Here is an 18760-nt window from a genome sequence, read left to right as displayed (position 1 = left end):
GAATAAGCCTGTACCCAGAACAAAAATAAGTGAAGACACCCCGGCATCCTCACTAAAACAAACTTGTCTACCTTTTGAGACAAAACTTAACGACCTCACCCTCCTTCCTCAACCAAAGGCCTCTCGAGTGACAAACAAGGGAAACCAAGTTGTGGATGACACCAGCTTATCAATAACGGAAAGCGAGCTGATGGAGGCGGCCCTGAACGAGACCGAAACCTGGGAGGACTGGGAGGAGGACGATCGGAACCCACCACAAAAAAGGTAAAGAAGGGCTGATAGTCAATCCCCCTCTCAAAGTACAGCCGACTATGACTTCAAACAAAAACAAGAATTAAAAAATCCGCTCTCATCAGAGCAAACAAGTCCAATCTTTCTAACATTGGAAGAGAAGAAACAAAAACTTTTGGCCAAAAACAAAGACACAAGAATGTCCCAATATCCCCCGGCGAAGAAAATGGACTAGCCCTCTTTGCGGCTTACGTCCAACCCCGGTGCTTCAAACAGAGATACACCAATGAGAGGAGATCCTCATAAATCAAAGTACGAACGACCAACTGAAAACTCAACTCACTGGCGTTCCAGAGTTCACAGAAGTCGTTACAGGGAAAAGCGCTACACATCGAGAGAGCCAACCACGAAAAGAACACCCAAACCATACCACACACCTAGAACCGCGGCTACATCAAGAAAACAAAGGATCTCCACCTCTAGAGGGCCCAGAAGCCCTGGCCGCGTGACCGCATCTAGGGAAAAAAGCAACAAACACTGAGCTAAAAGAGAACTTTTAAGACGATCAGTCAGGTCTACCAAGACCCGTACCTTTAGCCTAAAAAGTATCTGGAAATAAGACTCATACTTTATTCTCAACAGAAAAACCATTCTAAAAATCCTGCACTTGGTTCCAGCATTAAAATCTCTATCATCAGAAGAGATCACTATAGTGGAATTCGTAGACAAAAGGCGAATGGACAGGTCTACCTTCACATACAGTTGGACTCAACTAAGTCACTTCTATCTAAGGCAAAAAACAAACTAAGATCCTTGGGATACGATCTCACAGACTATGAGCCAAATGAAGGTGAAACACACAAGGAGCGTCCAACAGACTATTTGGAAAGAAGACCACGACCCAGAAAGCCAACCGACTTGCATACCGATGGAGCACCCCGCTCGTACGAGCGAGTCCTAACACCCTCGACCGGGTGCAACCCTAGGCCCGCCCTGCGGAAACATAGTAAGGGCCATCGCCAAAGTTCTTTGGAATTGGAAAGTGTTCCACCAGGTCCGCAGAAAAACTGGACCATTACTATCGAACAAGATACCACAATCAAAGGAAAAGAGAAGTCAACTAGTGACCAGAACCGAACCAACCTCAAAGAAGATCCAAACCGTTGGGCGTGGCTGCCCAAAGCCCTCTCCACAAAACAGAGACAGTAGCAACCAAACAGAAGACCGACTAACAAGGACTCTCTTAGTCGGTCAGTAAACATGGAAAATATCACCGGCCTAACCTTGGGCTCTTGGAACACCCGAGGCTTTACTCACCAGACTGACTCCTCAGATGTAAACTTGCATCATCTGATATCTGGTGCCTCCAAGAAACATGGATCCAAAAAAAAACAACGATCAAGGGCTACGTAACCACCTTCTCACCAGCCCTAAGAGGAGCCACAGGCCGACCAAGAGCGGGACTCTTAACCGCATTGCGAATCGGATCCAACCTCCAGTTCCATAGAGTCATAAAAGCTGAGCCTCACATTCTGGCAGTACTGATCCAACGAGGCGCAAGCCCACAAGGCACTAGTCAACAAAAGAAAACCACATACTTACTGATAAATTTGTACTGGAACCCAAAAGAATGTGCAACGGACAATTTCCTATCAAAAATCGAAACTATGCTGGAAAACGCTCTATCAAACAATGCAATTGATAGCACAATCATTTGTGGAGATTTAAACGTCAAGATCTTGGAAAAAAGTGCTGAAAACGCACAAACAAAAGCGAACACCATAACAACGACAGATAATTCCTTACAAAGAGGAAGGAAATGGGCGAACCTGATGGACACCTTCGACCTTCACAATGTCCACTTCTTGGGAAAAGTTACCCATCCGATCCTCCCAACCTGGGAGTTAGCCGGAAGAAACGTAACTCTAGACCATGTCTACCTTTCCAGAGATCTTCTGACGCAGGTTACAGGTTTCGAAGTTATTTGCACTCTTAACAGTGACCATAACCTCCTGCAACTGAAGTGGTCAGCCCCCTGTTTACCAGTCCCCGAGAGTCTGAGTGCCCTCAGAACAACTAACGTCGAGACTTATGCTAATTCCACACGCCTGAGATTGAAAAACTCAACCATCACGACATTACCAACAAATTACTGTCAAGCCAAAGTTTTGGAAAATTCAAAAACCTCATCCAGCCTTACGGACTATTGTCCACTATTACAGCCATACCAGGTACCAAATCTGGGTAGCCGTATGAAAGTGAAGACCAACCACTATAACAATCCGACACTCAGAGATAAAAGACTCACGATGAGACGAGCCCAAAGAAAAGCCAGACATTTCCCTTCCATCATAAACAGCGAAGCAGCTCGGAATGCAACCAATAGTTACAAGAACTGGTTTAAAGACTTCAAACTCCAGCTCTACCAAGATGATTCTGAGCAAATGCTGAGAGTATTAAGTGGGAAACAAACGAAGGCATTCTGGTCACTGATTGCTTTAAAAGGAGCACTAAGTGAAGATACTTTAACATCTAGTGTCCTTGGAAACTTGGATTTCCCACTTTTCAGCTCCTTTCGATCCGTCTTCAAAAAAGACTGAACTCTACAAAGATCGAAGTACACACTGGGACATCGAACTCGATCCAGCTTGCATCGAATCCAAAATCAAAAAACTAAAATCATCTCGAGCACCTGGGCCAGACGGCTTGTCAAACATGGACTTAAAATCTCACCCTGCCAGTTGGTCCATCTGATAGCGGAAATATTTGAATCCTACAGGGCATCCAGATCCATTCCATTGTCCTGGAAGACAGCTAACGTCGTGCCAATTTACAAATCAGGAGAGAAAAGCGATCCAAACAACTATCGACCAATAGCACTCCTTGATTGCATCGGGAAACTCTTTGGTTCTTTCCTCCTTGACAGCTTTAAGACGTGGGTGCCATCTTCAGAGGGGTGGGACAACTTCAAAACGGGTTTTAGGAAAAATCTAAGCACCATGGCTAATATATTTACTCTTAACATCCTCAAGGCAAGAGTACAGGAAGGGGGTCCCGCTCTTTGTCTGGCTTTCATCGACTTGTCCAAAGCGTTTAACAAAGTAAATAGAGAGAAGCTATGGAGCAAACTCACCAACTGGAAATGTCCCCCCGCTTTGCTAGATCCAATACAAGACCTCTATTCCGAAACATCAATGAGAGTTCGACTCAATGGCACAGGTCTACTCTCTTCATCAATTCGTACAAGCTGCAGAGTAAAACAAGGATGCCCCTTGGCACCGGCACTGTATAACGCCTATACGGGCGATTATCAACAATCTGAAAGAAATGTAAAAGCCTTCCCACCTTCTCTGGGCTCCGAAAAGATCCGTAGGCTGCTTTACGCAGATGACATTATTCTGATTGATCAAACAATGATAGGGCTCCAGAGAAAATTGGACAATTTGAACGAATATCTAAAAGAGAATGATCTGGAAAGTAATAGCTTGAAAACGAAAGTGATGTGCCTAATAAAAGTGGCTAAAAGAAAAACATCAAAGGCATGGTTCTTCAACAACGCACGTCTCGAAGAAGTGGAAACATTCAGATATTTGGGCACCATGTTTAGTAACAAGAAGAACGAATCACCAATGCAAGATTTCTTGGTCCAAAAAAATAAAACCTTAAACAACCAACTAATCATCATGGACAAAAAATGTGGTTGTTTTTCAGTCAAGGCTGCAATAAACTTTTACAGGATGAAAGCGGTCCCTGCGCTCTCTTATGGTGTGGCAGCCATGCCAAATATTCCAGATTCAATTTGGCCTAAGTTGGAAGGTTTCCTTTGGAAAAAAGTAATTCGACTTCCAATCTCCACGCCATTAATCCTTATAAGAAGAGAACTTGGTTTAATCTCACTTGAAGGCACGGTATCCCTCAACAGCCTGATGTTTTACAGGGAAGTGAGACTATCTAAAGAAAAAATCTATGTATTAATTCAAGAAGAAATCGAGAAAGGTCAGAACAAAACGCTCAAAGCCTGGATACATAAAAACCAAACTCTCCTAAAAACCATAGGAAGTACTGAGGAGGAGCTCGCATTTAATCCAACAAAGACGGCAAAAAAACTGAATGAAAATGACTGGTGTGACACACAGCTGAAAGCACTGAACTTCAAAGCAGCTGCCCACCTTCCGCTCTTCGCTCAAAAAATAAACGAGCCCATCAGTTACCTATTGAAGTTTCCTAACAAGACCTTTCATTCGACGTTCTTGCGAGCCAGATTGAACATTTTAAAAACAAACGAGGTCTTGAGAATCCGAGGTAAATCTAGGATGGATTCCTGACGCTTTTGTTTGGACCAAGACACGAAGGAAAGCTTAAAACATCTGATCCTCCACTGTCCTGGTACCACTGGCAAAAGAGAAATTCACCTAGGTCATTTGTACTCCAAATTTTCAAGAATGGACGAAGACTACTGGTGGTCTTCCTTGATGAATGGGCTAAGTCGAAGACCAGTCATTGCGTTGGTAAACTTCCTGCATAGTTAAAACCTGGACTCTCTTTCCCAACAAATGGACTTAGCCAAAGTCACTCCATCTGGAAAACTTTAAATGGAAAACATACATAAGACAATAGTGGAAACAAGACTTTGTAAAAACTGAAATTCAGTTAACACAATAAAAAAATAAAAAAAGAGCCAAGCTTCTGGGGGCAGAGATAAACCAATGGGTGAATTCAATTGAGAGCAAATATATGTTTTATAAAATTGCAATTTACAAAGTGTTCCAAGCTGACAGAAATGTACAACTTTGAGAGTCTTAAAATGAAAAATGCACTCACAGTTCAAGACTTGGGGGTAATTCATAGAATTCAGCGCACAAGTGGCGCACGCGGCTGGCACACAGTGTTCGCGTGCGACTTTCTGCGCCAGCCGTGTGCGCTAAAATCCATTTCCGCGCACAGCGTATTCATGGATTTTAACATCCAAAACCAGCCGTGGTGCAGAGTGGCGCATCGACCCTGCAGCAGCGCCAGTTACGCCCCCAATCCCTCCCTGTGCGCCATGTACAGCGCATAAATCCCGTACATGGCGCATAGGCTCACAACCTCGAAAACGCCTGTAAAACTCCCTGTGCAACCCTCCGAATACACGTACCCCGCTGCGCGGGTAGTCTCACATGCGACTGTCCCTGTGCGAGCGGGTTACGTGTATTACTGGGGTTCGCGGGAAGTTTCACACGCAATTGGCCCTGTGGGAGCGGGGTACGTGTATTACTGGGGATCGTGGGAAGTTTCACACGCGATTGTCCCTGTGCGAGCGGGGTACGTGTATTACTGGGGTTCGCAGGAAGTTTCACACGCGATTGGCCCTGTGCGAGTGGGGTACGTGTATTATTGGGGTTCGCGGGAAGTGTCACACGCGATTGGCCCTGTGAGAGCAGGATACGTGTATTACTGGGGTTCGCAGGAAGTGTCACACGTGATTGGCCCTGTGCGAGCGGGGTACGTGTATTACTGGAGTTAGCGGAAAGTTTCACAAGCGATTGTCCCTGTGCGAGTGGGGTACGTGTATTACTGGGGTTCGCGGGAAGTTGCACACGCGATTGGCCCTGTGCGAGCGCGGTACGTGTATTACTGGGGTTCGCGGGAAGTGTCACATGCGATTGGCCTTGTATGAGCGGGGTACGTGTATTACTGGGGTTCGCGGGAAGTGTCACACGCGATTGGCCCTGTGCGAGCGGGGTACGTGTATTACTGGGGTTCGCGGGAAGTGCCACACGCGATTGGCCCTGTGCGAGCGGGGTACATGTATTACTGGGGTTCGCGGGAAGTGTCACACGCGATTGGCCCTGTGCGAGCGGGGTACGTGTATTACTGGGGTTCGCGGGAAGTGTCACACGTGATTGGCCCAGTGCGAGCGGGGTACGTGTATTACTGGGGTTCGCGGAAAGTTCCACAAGCGATTGTCCCTGTGCGAGTGGGGTACGTGTATTACTGGGGTTCGCGAGAAGTGTCACACGTGATTGGCCCTGTGCGAGCGGGGTACGTGTATTACTGGGGTTTGCGGAAAGTTTCACAAGCGATTGTCCCTGTGCGAGTGGGGTATGTGTATTACTGGGGTTCGTGGGAAGTTTCACAAGCGATTGGCCCTGTGCGAGCGGGATACGTGTATTACTGGGGATCGTGGGAAGTTTCACACGCGATTGGCCCTGTGCGAGCGGGGTACGTGTATTACTGGGGTTCACGGGAAGATTCACACGCGATTGGCCCTGTGCGAGCGGGGTACGTGTATTACTGGGGTTCGCGGGAAGTGTCACACGCGATTGGCCCTGTGCGAGCGGGGTACGTGTGTTACTAGGGTTCGCGGGAAGTGTCACACGTGATTGGCCCTGTGCAAGCGGGGTACGTGTATTACTGGGGTTTGCGGAAAGTTTCAAAAGCGATTGTCCCTGTGCGAGTGGGGTACGTGTATTACTGGGGTTCGCGGGAAGTTTCACACGCGATTGGCCCTGTGCGAGCGGGGTACGTGTATTACTGGGGTTTGCGGGAAGTGTCACATGCGATTGGCCCTGTACGAGCAGGGTATGTGTATTACTGGGGTTCGCGGGAAGTTTCACACGCGATTGGCCCTGTGCGAGCGGGGTACGTGTATTACTGGAGTTCGCGGGAAGTGTCACACGTGATTGGCCCTGTACGAGCGGGTTACGTGTATTACTGGGGTTCGCGGGAAGTGTCACACGCGATTGGCCCTGTGCGAGCGGGGTGCGTGTATTACTGGGGTTTGTGGGAAGTGTCAGACACGATTGGCCCTGTGCGAGCGGGGTACTTGTATTACTGGGGTTCGCGGAAAGTTTCACACGCGATTGTCCCTGTGCGAGCGGGGTACATGTATTACTGGGGTTCGCGGGAAGTTTCACACGCGATTGGCCCTGTGCGAGCGGGGTACGTGTATTACTGGGGTTTGCGGGAAGTGTCATACGCGATTGGCCCTGTGCGAGCGCGGTACGTGTATCACTGGGGTTCGCGAGAAGTGTCACACGCGATTGGCCCTGTGCGAGCGGGGTACGTGTATTACTGGGGTTCGCGGGAAGTGTCACATGCGATTGGCCCTGTGCGAGCGGGGTATGTGTATTTCGGGGGTGCGCGTGAAGTTTCACACGCGATTTTGCCGTCAGAGCGGGGTAAGTGTATCCAGTGTGGTGCGCGGGGAGTCCTACAAGTGAATTGGCAGTGTGGGTCCTCCCAGGTGTCCCCTCTACCCCCTCCACAGTCCCTGCAGGCAGCCCACACCACAGGGGACTACCCTGCACCCCTGGTCATGTCCTGCAGGCAGCCCATCCACCATGGGCATGCCCCCTAGCCAAGCCACATGTCACCTTGCAATACAATATGATCACCAACTCATGTCCCCCTGCACCCCCACCCCCCAGCAGTGAGGGGCACCTGCCAGCAGGCCCCCACTCATATCCCCCTGCACCCACACTCCCCAGCAGTGAGGGGCACCTGCCAGCAGGCCCCCACTCATGTCCCCCTGCACCCCCACGCCCCAGCAGTGAGGGGCACCTGCCAGCAGGCCCCCACTCATGTCCCACTCATGTCCCCCTGCACCCTCACCCCCCAGCAGTGAGGGGCACCTGCCAGCAGGCCCCCACTCATGTCCCCCAGCACTCCCACCCCCCAGCAGTGAGGGGCACCTGCCAGCAGGCCCTTACTCATGTCCCCATGTACCCCCAACACCCAGCAGTGAGGGGCACCTGCCAGCAGGCCCACACTCATGTCCCACTCATGTCCCCCTGCACCTCCACCCCTCAGCAGTGAGGGCCACCTGCCAGCAGGCCCCCACTCATGTCCCCCTTCACCCCCACCCCCATCAGTGAGGGGCACCTGCCAGCAGGCCCCACTCATGTCCCCCTGCACCCCCACCCCACAGCAGTGAGGGGCACCTGCCAGCAGGCCCCCACTCATGTCCCCCAGCACTCCCACCCCCCAGCAGTGAGGGGCACCTGCCAGCAGGCCCCCACTCATGTCCCCCTGCACCCCCACCCCCCAGCAGTGAGGGCCACCTGCCAGCAGGCCCCCACTCATGTCCCCCTGCACTCCCACTCCCAGCAGTGAGGGGCACCTGTCAGCAGGCCCCCACTCATGTCCCCCTGCGCCCCCACCCCCCAGCAGCGAGGGTCACCTGCCAGCAGGCCCCCACTCATGTCCCCCTGCGCCCCCACCCCCCAGCAGTGAGGGCCACCTGCCAGCAGGCCCCCACTCATGTCCCCCTGCACTCCCACTCCCAGCAGTGAGGGCCACCTGCCAGCAGGCCCCCACTCATGTCCACCTGCACCCCCACCCCCCAGCAGTGAGGGGCACCTGCCAGCAGGCCCCCACTTATGTCCCACTCATGTCCCCCTGCACCCCCACCCCCCAGCAGTGAGGGGCACCTGCCAGCAGGCCCCCACTCATGTCCCCCTGCACCCCCACCTCCCAGCAGTGAGGGGCACCTGCCAGCAGGCCCCCACTCGTGTCCCCCAGCACTCCCACCCACCAGCAGTGAGGGGCACCTGCCAGCAGGCCCCCACTCATGTCCCCCAGCACTCTCACCCCGCAGCAGTGAGGGCCACCTGCCAGCAGGCCCCCACTCATGTCCCCCAGCACTCCCACCCCCCAGCAGTGAGGGGCACCTGCCAGCAGGCCCCCACTCATGTCCCCCAGCACTCTCACCCCCCAGCAGTGAGGGCCACCTGCCAGCAGGCCCCCACTCATGTCCCCCAGCACCCCCACTCCCAGCAGTGAGGGCTACCTGCCAGCAGGCCCCCACTCATGTCCCCCTGCACCCCCACTCCCAGCAGTGAGGGCTACCTGCCAGCAGGCCCCCACTCATGTCCCCCTGCACCCCCACTCCCAGCAGTGAGGGCCACCTGCCAGCAGGCCCCCACTCATGTCCACCTGCACCCCCACCCCCCAGCAGTGAGGGGCACCTGCCAGCAGGCCTCCACTTATGTCCCACTCATGTCCCCCTGCACCCCCATCCCCCAGCAGTGAGGGGCACCTGCCAGCAGGCCCCCACTCATGTCCCCCAGCACTCCCACCCCCCAGCAGTGAGGGGCACCTGCCAGCAGGCCCCCACTCATGTCCCCCAGCACTCTCACCCCCCAGCAGTGAGGGCCACCTGCCAGCAGGCCCCCACTCATGTCCCCCTGCACCCCCACTCCCAGCAGTGAGGGCCACCTGCCAGCAGGCCCCCACTCATGTCCCCTGCACTCCCACCCCCCAGCAGTGAGGGGCACCTGCCAGCAGGCCCCCACTCATGTCCCCCTGCACCCCTACCCCCCAGCAGTGAGGGGCACCTGCCAGCAGGCCCCCACTCATGTCCCACTCATGTCCTCCTGCACCCCCACCCCCCAGCAGTGAGGGGCACCTGCCAGCAGGCCCCACTCATGTCCCTCAGCACTCCCACCCCCCAGCAGTGAGGGCCACCTGCCAGCAGGCCCCCACTCATGTCCCACTCATGTCCCCCTGCACCCCCAACCCCCAGCAGTGAGGGGCACCTGCCAGCAGGCCCCCACTCATGTCCCCTGCACCCACACCCCCCAGCAGTGAGGGCCACCTGCCAGCAGGCCCCCACTCGTGTGCCCCTGCACCCCCACCCCCCAGCAGTGAGGGCCACCTGCCAGCAGGCCCCCACTCATGTCCCCCTGCACCCCCACTCCCAGCAGTGAGGGCCACCTGCCAGCAGGCCCCCACTCATGTCCAACTGCACCCCCACCCCTCAGCAGTGAGGGGCACCTGCCAGCAGGCCCCCACTCATGTCTCCCTGCACCCCCCAGCAGTGAGGGCCACCTGCCAGCAGGCCCCCACTCATGTCCCCCCAACATGTCAACATGACCCACAATCATGGCCCTCATGGCCACCAAAATCCCACGGCACGCCACCCCTGCCCAAATAACCAACCAAGCATAACATACACCCCACATTGAAATGCACATTACATGAAACAACCCAAATGGCATGTATGTACATCAACACATGTCCGTCACACACACACACACTGTGTCAGTCTAGAAATACGGATACCTCTATTTTGAGACTGCAAACGCATTTTGGTGGCCGTGGACCAACCGTCTCATGCACGATACGACAGAATATAGGTTTTCAAGTTTGCCAATGAACGGCCATTTTGATGTAACAAGAATCGCCATTTTGTTTTTTAACTATTGTTCATTGCTTTCTGTTCCTATTGCTTCGCAGTATATTTTCCGCTTACAATGCTCGACTGTGGAACATTGTTGTCTGTATGTGAAAAGGACAAGGCCGCAGGGCCGAGAGGATAACAAGAGTTCGCTGAAACAAAAACGTAGGCAGCGCCAAGAAGAATGCCCAGCTCCCTCCTTAATGTAGCCTTGAAGCAGAGCTGCAGGGCATTTAATCATTTCACAGCTGCCAGCCAGTCTCGTTATATGGTAGAATATGTTAGAATAATACCGCTAAAGGCTTGAATTATGCTTTTCTAACGACCCCCCTTTGCTGAGCCCGCTAAGAGCATGTCGGCTCCCAGGACGCGAATAGCACCTGATAGATAGCAAGGTCCGGAATGCAACTCCCCCCCGTATGTAGTTCGCTTCCAAGAACAGAAGCGCCGTGTTCTATTCAATAACCGAAAGATGCCTACGCACTCAAAAATTGCAAATTGTTACTAGAATAGATGTTTGAAGGTGTCATAGTGGTCGGAGATGTCCATCATCACACCAAGTTCAAAGAAACCCAATAAAGAGGGGTGTTAAACATGTCATAGCTGATTGTTTGATATGCATTTTGTATATATGTAACTGATGTACGTAATTCACTCTCTTGCGTCCCTCGAGGTCTAGAGATACACGTCGCGGGGCGTGAGACCGAGTTGGCCAACTGAGACTTTTGCTTTGCAATAAAACCCTAGCTTTGGGAATACAACCTTGTGTCTGGTGTCTCTATCGTGTGTGGTGACCCGCCTTGTTTCCATAGACGTCAGGGTCCCCTAGGGGCCCCTTTCAAATGGGTGCAGTGAATGTGAAAACCCACATCGTGACATGCATGAAACCAATGAGAGAATACCACACATTGAAGTACGGGAACGAATGTATTGAACAAAAAATGTGGTGAAAGAAAATCAAATACCAAAACAATGCAGAATGTCACATAATGATAAAAAAAAGGAAATCAGAATCCAAAATATATGAAATCAAAAATGTCTCCAAAGTCTCCTTCCAACAAAACAAATCCAAACAGAAATGAAAAAGTAAAATCCATTGCTCCATGGAAAAATCAAAAAAGAAAATGCCCACAAATCCACACTCCAACTATTTACAAGGATGAAATCCTGGGTCCATGAGCCCAACTGTCCAAATGAAACCTACAAAAATACAGTAACTAATGAAGAACTATATACAAAAATGTGGGGTATTGTCCAAGCGCCCCAAAAAAAAATGAAAACCAAAATGAAACCTAACACTAACTAACTAACTAACTATTTACAATGGCAGCGGGCTAGTCAGATGGCTCACGTTTGGATGTCCCGGGCCAAGGCATCATCGAACTCCCGCTCAATGTCCTGGAGGCGGTCCTCTTCCATGGTCCCTAGGATTTGCAGGGACGATGACATGTTGGCCTCCAACTCCCTGCGAATTGCTTCGAGGCACTCGGCCCCCCTCAGTGCCCTCCGCATGGAGTTCTCCGCCCTGACCATTGTGAGCCGTGCCTCTTCTGCCCGCTGCCGCTCTGCATCTATGGCGTGGCCCAACCGCTGCCACACGGAAGACACTTGCAATCCTGGGTCCTCCTGCCCTCTTGCCGATGCCTTCCCCTCTGATGTTGAAGGCCCCGAGCCATCATTGCTCCCACCATATTGCTGCTGCTGTGCCTGTGCCTGCGCCCTGGCTCTTGCTGCCTGCACGTCCTCCTCCGGCTGGGTTGCAGTTGTCGTGGTGGCCACCCCTGCTGGACGTCCGACTCCCGACTGTGGCAGGGATGTGTCCTCCACCAGCCTGGCCGCTGGGTCAGAGTCAGCTCCACAGGGTACCCAGGTGATACATGGGTGGGAAGATGGCATGGAGGACGACTGGCGCGTAGGGGGTTCAGGTGAGGAGGGGGTCGCAAGAAGGTCCAGCACACGGAGGAATCCAGCACTGGTGACCGGTCCCAGTAGGTCAACGCGGTCAAAGAGGCAAACCGAGATGACGTGCAGTGTCTTCACGAAAACACCGCAGGTCAACTCGCATGCCCCGTTGACGCAACGCTATCCCAGCCAGGACAGGCTCAACACGGTCCCGGAAAGGCCAGTTGTTGTGCGCCCATCCCCTCTCTGAAAACAGGTCTGGACATAGGCATCCCTGCTGGTGCCAGAGGCTGCAGTCACAGGATCAGGGACAGGATTACACACAGGCACCTCCGCGGCGGCCTGTGCTGCCTCCTGTCCCTGCCCCTGCACTGCACCACTGAACCAGTGGAATCCCCACCTCCAGACCCCGTGTGTGTCCCTTCCACGGCCTCCTCCTCCTCCAAACCCCCCACCGACCTGGATGACTCCATGCCATCTTCCTCCGTTGGACCCTGTGGGGTCTCAGCTGCCCCTTCTGCTGCCGAGGAGTCCATCTCCAACCTCTGCCTCTTGGACCTACCCTCGGCAGCTGCGGCCTGGGACGCGGCACCAGACTCCTCACTCCCCGAAGAGATGACAATCTGGGAGGGGAGCCGGGCCTTGCGTCTCCGGCTGGTGGTGCGATCCCTGCCGCTTTGCTCCACAGCACCTTCTCTGCCCTCTTCATCAGTTGACGTTGCAGACAGGGAGAGATAGAGCACAGGCATCAGGGCACTGTACAATGGAATGATACACACATGACAGTTGTACATGAGTGGCAGTGTCAAACTTCAGACATGGCATCACACTCCCTAACACACATGTCATTTCTTCTCACACACATGAGCAATTCCAAAGCAATATTGCACCAGGCAGCACCATCCATACACATACAACAGCATCAGCATCCGAAGGTGAGCCTGACGTCACATTAAACACGGGGAGTACACAAACCATGCACACACACCAACACACTTACATGCATGTGTGCATGTCCACCAACTGTCAGAGTGATGTGATTGCCATCCATGTCACATCTGGCATTCAGCCTTCTACATGTCAGTGCCACATGCATCCATGTTGCATCACATTTGCACACTTATCAAATACACACACATGCACATGTACACAGTGCAGATACATGCAGCTGGAACCAACATCCATGTGTGACACCACAACCATGCCAACGTACATACACAGTAATTCAAACATGTGTGCTCCCACATCTGCATTTGGCCTGGATGCTTACCCACACATACACCATCCATGTGTCTCACACATGAGAGGACTTGCATGTGTCAGCCTCACGCCCCTGTACATACACATCCATACATAGCCCTACAAAAACACATGTGCAACCTACACACTACTGGCACACCCGTCCAATCAGTATGCATGTACACTTGGTATACTGTCATTTCATCGCCGGACTTTTCATCGCAGGGTTTTTTGGCGCGTTTTTTTTGGCGCGTTTTTTTTTCCAAAAATAAAATCATCACATTTTTTTGGGGGCTAACATTTTTTAAAAATGGGTGTGGGTGTTCGGGATAAAAAAAATGTAAAAAGAAAGGGGGGATTGGGAGGTAACAAAACAAATTCTGCAGCAAAAAACCCTGTGATGAAAAGTCCTGCGATGAAATTACGTAGAACCATACACTTACCGCTCGACTGTAGACGGGTCTGCCTCTCAAGGACCTGGACATGGAGCACTGGGCATATGCGTTCCAGGACCCTCATTTGGTGGTCGGACTGGTGGCCCCGGCGCCCCTTGGCATCCGCTGGGCCTTGTCGAGGGTCCTGGACCTGACGTCCTCCCAGCGCTTCTTGACATGTTTGATGTCACAGACTGCCACCCCCTCCTCGTTGATGGCAGTCACGATGTCCATCCAGATCCTGGTCCGTCCTTCATAGTCGGTGCGAGAACTTCCAAAGAGGGCATCATACTGCCCCAGGACTTGCTCCACCAGGACACCAACTTCCCTGGAACTGAAGCTGGTGGCCCTCTGCCTCTCTGGCTGGGGGTTGCCAGTGGTGCCAGATGGTGGTGTGCCCGACATGGCAACCCCAGAGGCAGGTGTGGGTGGGCAACTGGGTCCTGGGGCTGGGCTGTGGAGAGATGGTATCCCAGTCAGGAGTCTTCAGTTCCAGCAGGGTGGTCACAACAACTGCACCCCTGCAGATGGATGATGTGCAGGCAGCAAATAGCAGGGCACGTGGGCAGCAGGCAGGCAGCAGCAGATGGCAGGTGGGAGCATGCTCGGGGATCTGGGGGGCAGTAATTCGGCCTTCTGGGCAGAAGCTTGGTCTTCCGTGTGTTGTTGCGTGGCCAGCTTGATACAGAGTGATTTGGCACGTGAAAATCTTGCACGTCTGCGTGTAATTCGAGGAATCTTTTACCAACTGTGCTTGCCCGTGTGTTGCGTACCCCTTCAGAGGTCATTGTAGGCCGCGTGTAACAAGCGTACGCTTATTTTTGTGTTCCTGGGTGCCACAGCATAGTGCGGGTTCATTTTTCCACGCACGTGGTCTACGAGGGGTTGCGTGCATGTTATTTTTTGTTTTCGGGGTGCCTGTGTGTTGTGTGACCCGTCATCTTCCCCCAGGGGTCACAGACAGAGGCTAGGGTCCATCTAGTACCCTACCCCTTTCACCCCCAATTGCCCAGGACAATCGTTTACTGCTACTCCCATACTCACAACAACATCAGTGCGATGGTTGGGAGGCGACCAAGCGGTAAGGGAGGCTAAGGTGGCCAACCTCCAAAAGGTGGGCGTGGTGGGCGCGGTAGGGGACGTGGCCAGGATTTGCAGGATGCTCCTAGACCCCCATGTGTGGAGGACCAATCAGGGGCATGCCCCCCGATGGTTGTGGGAAACGTAGCTGACACCATCCCAGCTCAGCCCTTGTTGGACCAGCCCATTGTGGCACCTGAACCGGCACAGGATGATTCCCAGGCTGACTTCCAGGTCAGCAAGTCTAAACCACGTGTGGTGGTGCAAGTTGGTGTCACCAGGCCACGTGGATCTAGGGCAGCGATGTCATCTTCTGCCCCAAGTAGGCAGGGTGGGGAGGCTGCAGGGGCAGCTGCAGCTCTATCCACCCCAGCTCTGAGTCTCCCAGCCGGGATAGTGTCGGTCCAGGTCCATCAAACCGATGTTGCCCCTGCCAACATCACACTTCAGCCAATGCCTGCACCAAGACCTATGGTCATTGTGCATTCGCACACTCCTAGTACCCAGTCCACGGGCGCTTCTGCCCTTACTGACCAGAGCGGCGTAAGCCACTCAGGCTCCGCTCCACCTTTGAAAAAGAGGAAGAAGGGTGCTCTGGCACTACAGGCTGAGACCCCAGGCACGGCTACACACTCCGGCACGTCAAGGAAGCCTAGCTTTAATGACGCCAAACCTGATGCAATTGTGGCCTATGTGTCTGCACATAGCCGCGAAATGATGGTGACTGCAGGGTGCAAGACCACACCTGGTCAACGTAGGGCACACTGGCAGACCATCGCGGACCGCATAACTGCCCTTGGATTTGTGAGGCGCACAGCTGATGATTGCTACAAGCGGTGGAATGACCTGAAACGCAGAGCAAAGAACAAGCTGGCCTCAAATCATGCCGCTACTCTGGTGACTGGCGGTGGGTCTCCACCAGAGGACAAAGAACTCACTGAACATGAGTCTGTTGCTGGGACCTTCGTCACAGAGGAACAGATCCAAGGCGTGGGAGACCTACCTGATTATGACGCACTGTCCGGTGAGTGCCCATGCATGTGTATGTAATCCATGTGTATGTTGTTTGGGTGACGGGTTCTGATTGAGTGCCAGGTGAGGGTCAGTACTCCTGAGTGTTATGGGTCAGCCATGTGCTTCCTCCAATACATTCACGATCCTTTGATTTGGGTATGGCAGTATCCCTTCGCCCCACAGTAGCCAATTAGCCCCACATTACTGCTGTTGCCCTTGAACTATCATCTTGCAACAACGTTGTTCTGATTTTTTCTGTGTTCATTCAGGCTGATTGTTTAGATCATCCCATTTTTCATATGCATTTTTCAATATGCATTTTTCATCCCTAATGCCACATATGTGACATGCTTCTGTCATTGTTTACACCCCACATTGTGCCACATTAGTTACCTGGTTATGTGAATGATTAGACCATTAAAGGCGAGAGAGTATTGGCCTGCTGAAATATTTTTTTAGGGCCTGTTTGCATGTGGAACATGATAGTTGTTTCCTGTCATGTTGAAGTGACCAACCATTGATGTGTACATCTGCCTACAATCACTGTATTATTGTACACTGGATGTGTTGCAGTGTGTGGCACATGCATATTTTGCAACACTATTCTGCATTAATCTTCTCATCATGTCCATGTGACATGGATGTGTGACAGTACTCATTCACTGACATATCACTGTAGTTGTCTAATTTACCATGGCTATGCTACATGACATCTGTGTGCTGGCATGTGTCATGTATGTGTATTGGACATGCCACTCACAGGCTGATGTGTGATGCCAGTGCTACACAACATGCTGCGAATGTGTTGCTTTTCCATCTTGGTGTCCTCATGTCTGCCTTTTTGACTCCCCTTCAAACTGATTGACAGTGCATGCATGCCAGGGTTATAGTCATGTGGGACATGTGTAAACCATGTACAGAATCTCTGTCTTGTCAGGCCTATGTGTGTGCTATGGTGCTCATGCCTGTTTCCATTTCTTGTATTTCATGTTTTTGCAGGTGACGACGCACTTGATGCTAGTGATGTTCAGGATATGATGCAGACCCAGGAGGATTCTCAGCTACGACCAAGCACCAGTGGGGGACGTGGTGTGGTGGTGGGTGAAAACACTTTGGTAGTGCAGACCATACTGTCGAGGGGTGTCTCTGGGTGCAGCTCCCCAGACCTCGATTCAGGTGCTGAGTCGGATGATGAGACTTATGTGCTGTCGCAGGTCAGTGCTTCTGGCAGGGATTCTGTTCTGTCCAACCCACCTGCACCAGGGGTAGAACCCTCTATGGGGATGTCAGTGTTGGTAGGTCTGCCTTTGGTTACGGATGCAGGGTCACACTCCACAGCCTCTGATCCTGTTCCTGGGCCAGCAGATCAGAGGGGGAATGCAGTCCTGCAGCCTCAGGCAGTGCCAGCACAGCAAGGTGCAGATCGCCTTGCCCCAAACAGGAGTGGTGCCCGCCGACACGGTGGCCGTGCGCCACCAGGCAATACTGTATGGGAAAACTCCATGTACGGTATGGCACCCCAACAGGCAGCATCAGTAGAAATGATGGCTCAGGCAATGGAGAGGGTGGCCACTTCCATTATCCCCCTTGAAAGGCAGATGGAGCAACAACAGCAGGCAACAGACTCCATTTGCCAATCACACAGGGAAGACATGTTGGCGTCCAACAGGGACCGACGGGCGGCACTGGAGACTCTGCGCGAATCCATATCAATAGAGTCACAGAGCCACAGGGAGGCCCTGAGGGTAGAACTCCATAACCTCAGGCAGAGTCTGCTTGAACTTGAGGCTTCCTGAAATGTTAGGGCAGAACAGCAGCTGGAGCAGCTCACACATTCGCTCTCAGCTGAGCTGCAGGCAACACAGGAGGAGATCTGGGCATCACGCAAGGCCATGCGTGCAGAAGTGCAGGCAACCCATGAGGTGCTGCATGGGGATCTCCGCAATTTAATCCTCCAGAATCAGACCTTCCAGACCTGCATGCTTGCTGCCATGGAGGACCATACCAGGGTTTTGCATGGGCTGCCTCCCATAGTGCCACCACCTCCTGATGCAGCAACAGAGGGTGAAGAGAGCGACAGCAGTTCTCCCACAATGGCATAGCCGTGCAGGCCATGAGCCCATGGAGGTATTTTTTTTTCTCGCAACATCCACGCAGGTGGGTGTTGGTGTGCACCCTGTCCTCGAACTTCCTGGGTGCTCCCCCCTGACCCCCACATGGCCGTTTTTGATTTTTACAGTGTGTTGCCTTGTGTGGCTCCCGTGGGCATCCACTGTATTCGGGCTGGGCACATGCAGGCTTGTCCTGAGTTTGGGTTAGATGCTTGGGTTCGTGACACACACACCCCTCCTGCTTCCAGTTTCCATGGGCTTGCAAAGGGTGTGACTAAGTGACAGTGACTTACACAGTGACATTGGGCTCCCATGAGCTGTGTGGGCAGTCTGTAGTCAATACTGTGTGGACATCCCTAGTGGGTATTGTTGTTGTATTGTACACTGCATGGTGTATTGATATGTGCTTGTGCATCCATGTCTTCCTCCTAATTTGCAGGTTCCTTCCTCATGTCTTCACAAGGCCGTCTCCTTTGCAGATGGAGTTCATGTTGTATGCAGTAAACTGACACATTTGCGTGGCAGCAACACTCTACAGTTGGAAGGGGTCGATGTGCTGGCTTATTCAGGTTGTAAGACTACCACTA

Source organism: Ambystoma mexicanum, chromosome 3p (genome assembly GCF_040938575.1).
Source record: "Ambystoma mexicanum isolate Mex_15411 chromosome 3p, UKY_AmexF1_1, whole genome shotgun sequence".
Lineage (NCBI taxonomy): Eukaryota > Metazoa > Chordata > Amphibia > Caudata > Ambystomatidae > Ambystoma > Ambystoma mexicanum.
This window is presented reverse-complemented; position numbering follows the sequence as displayed.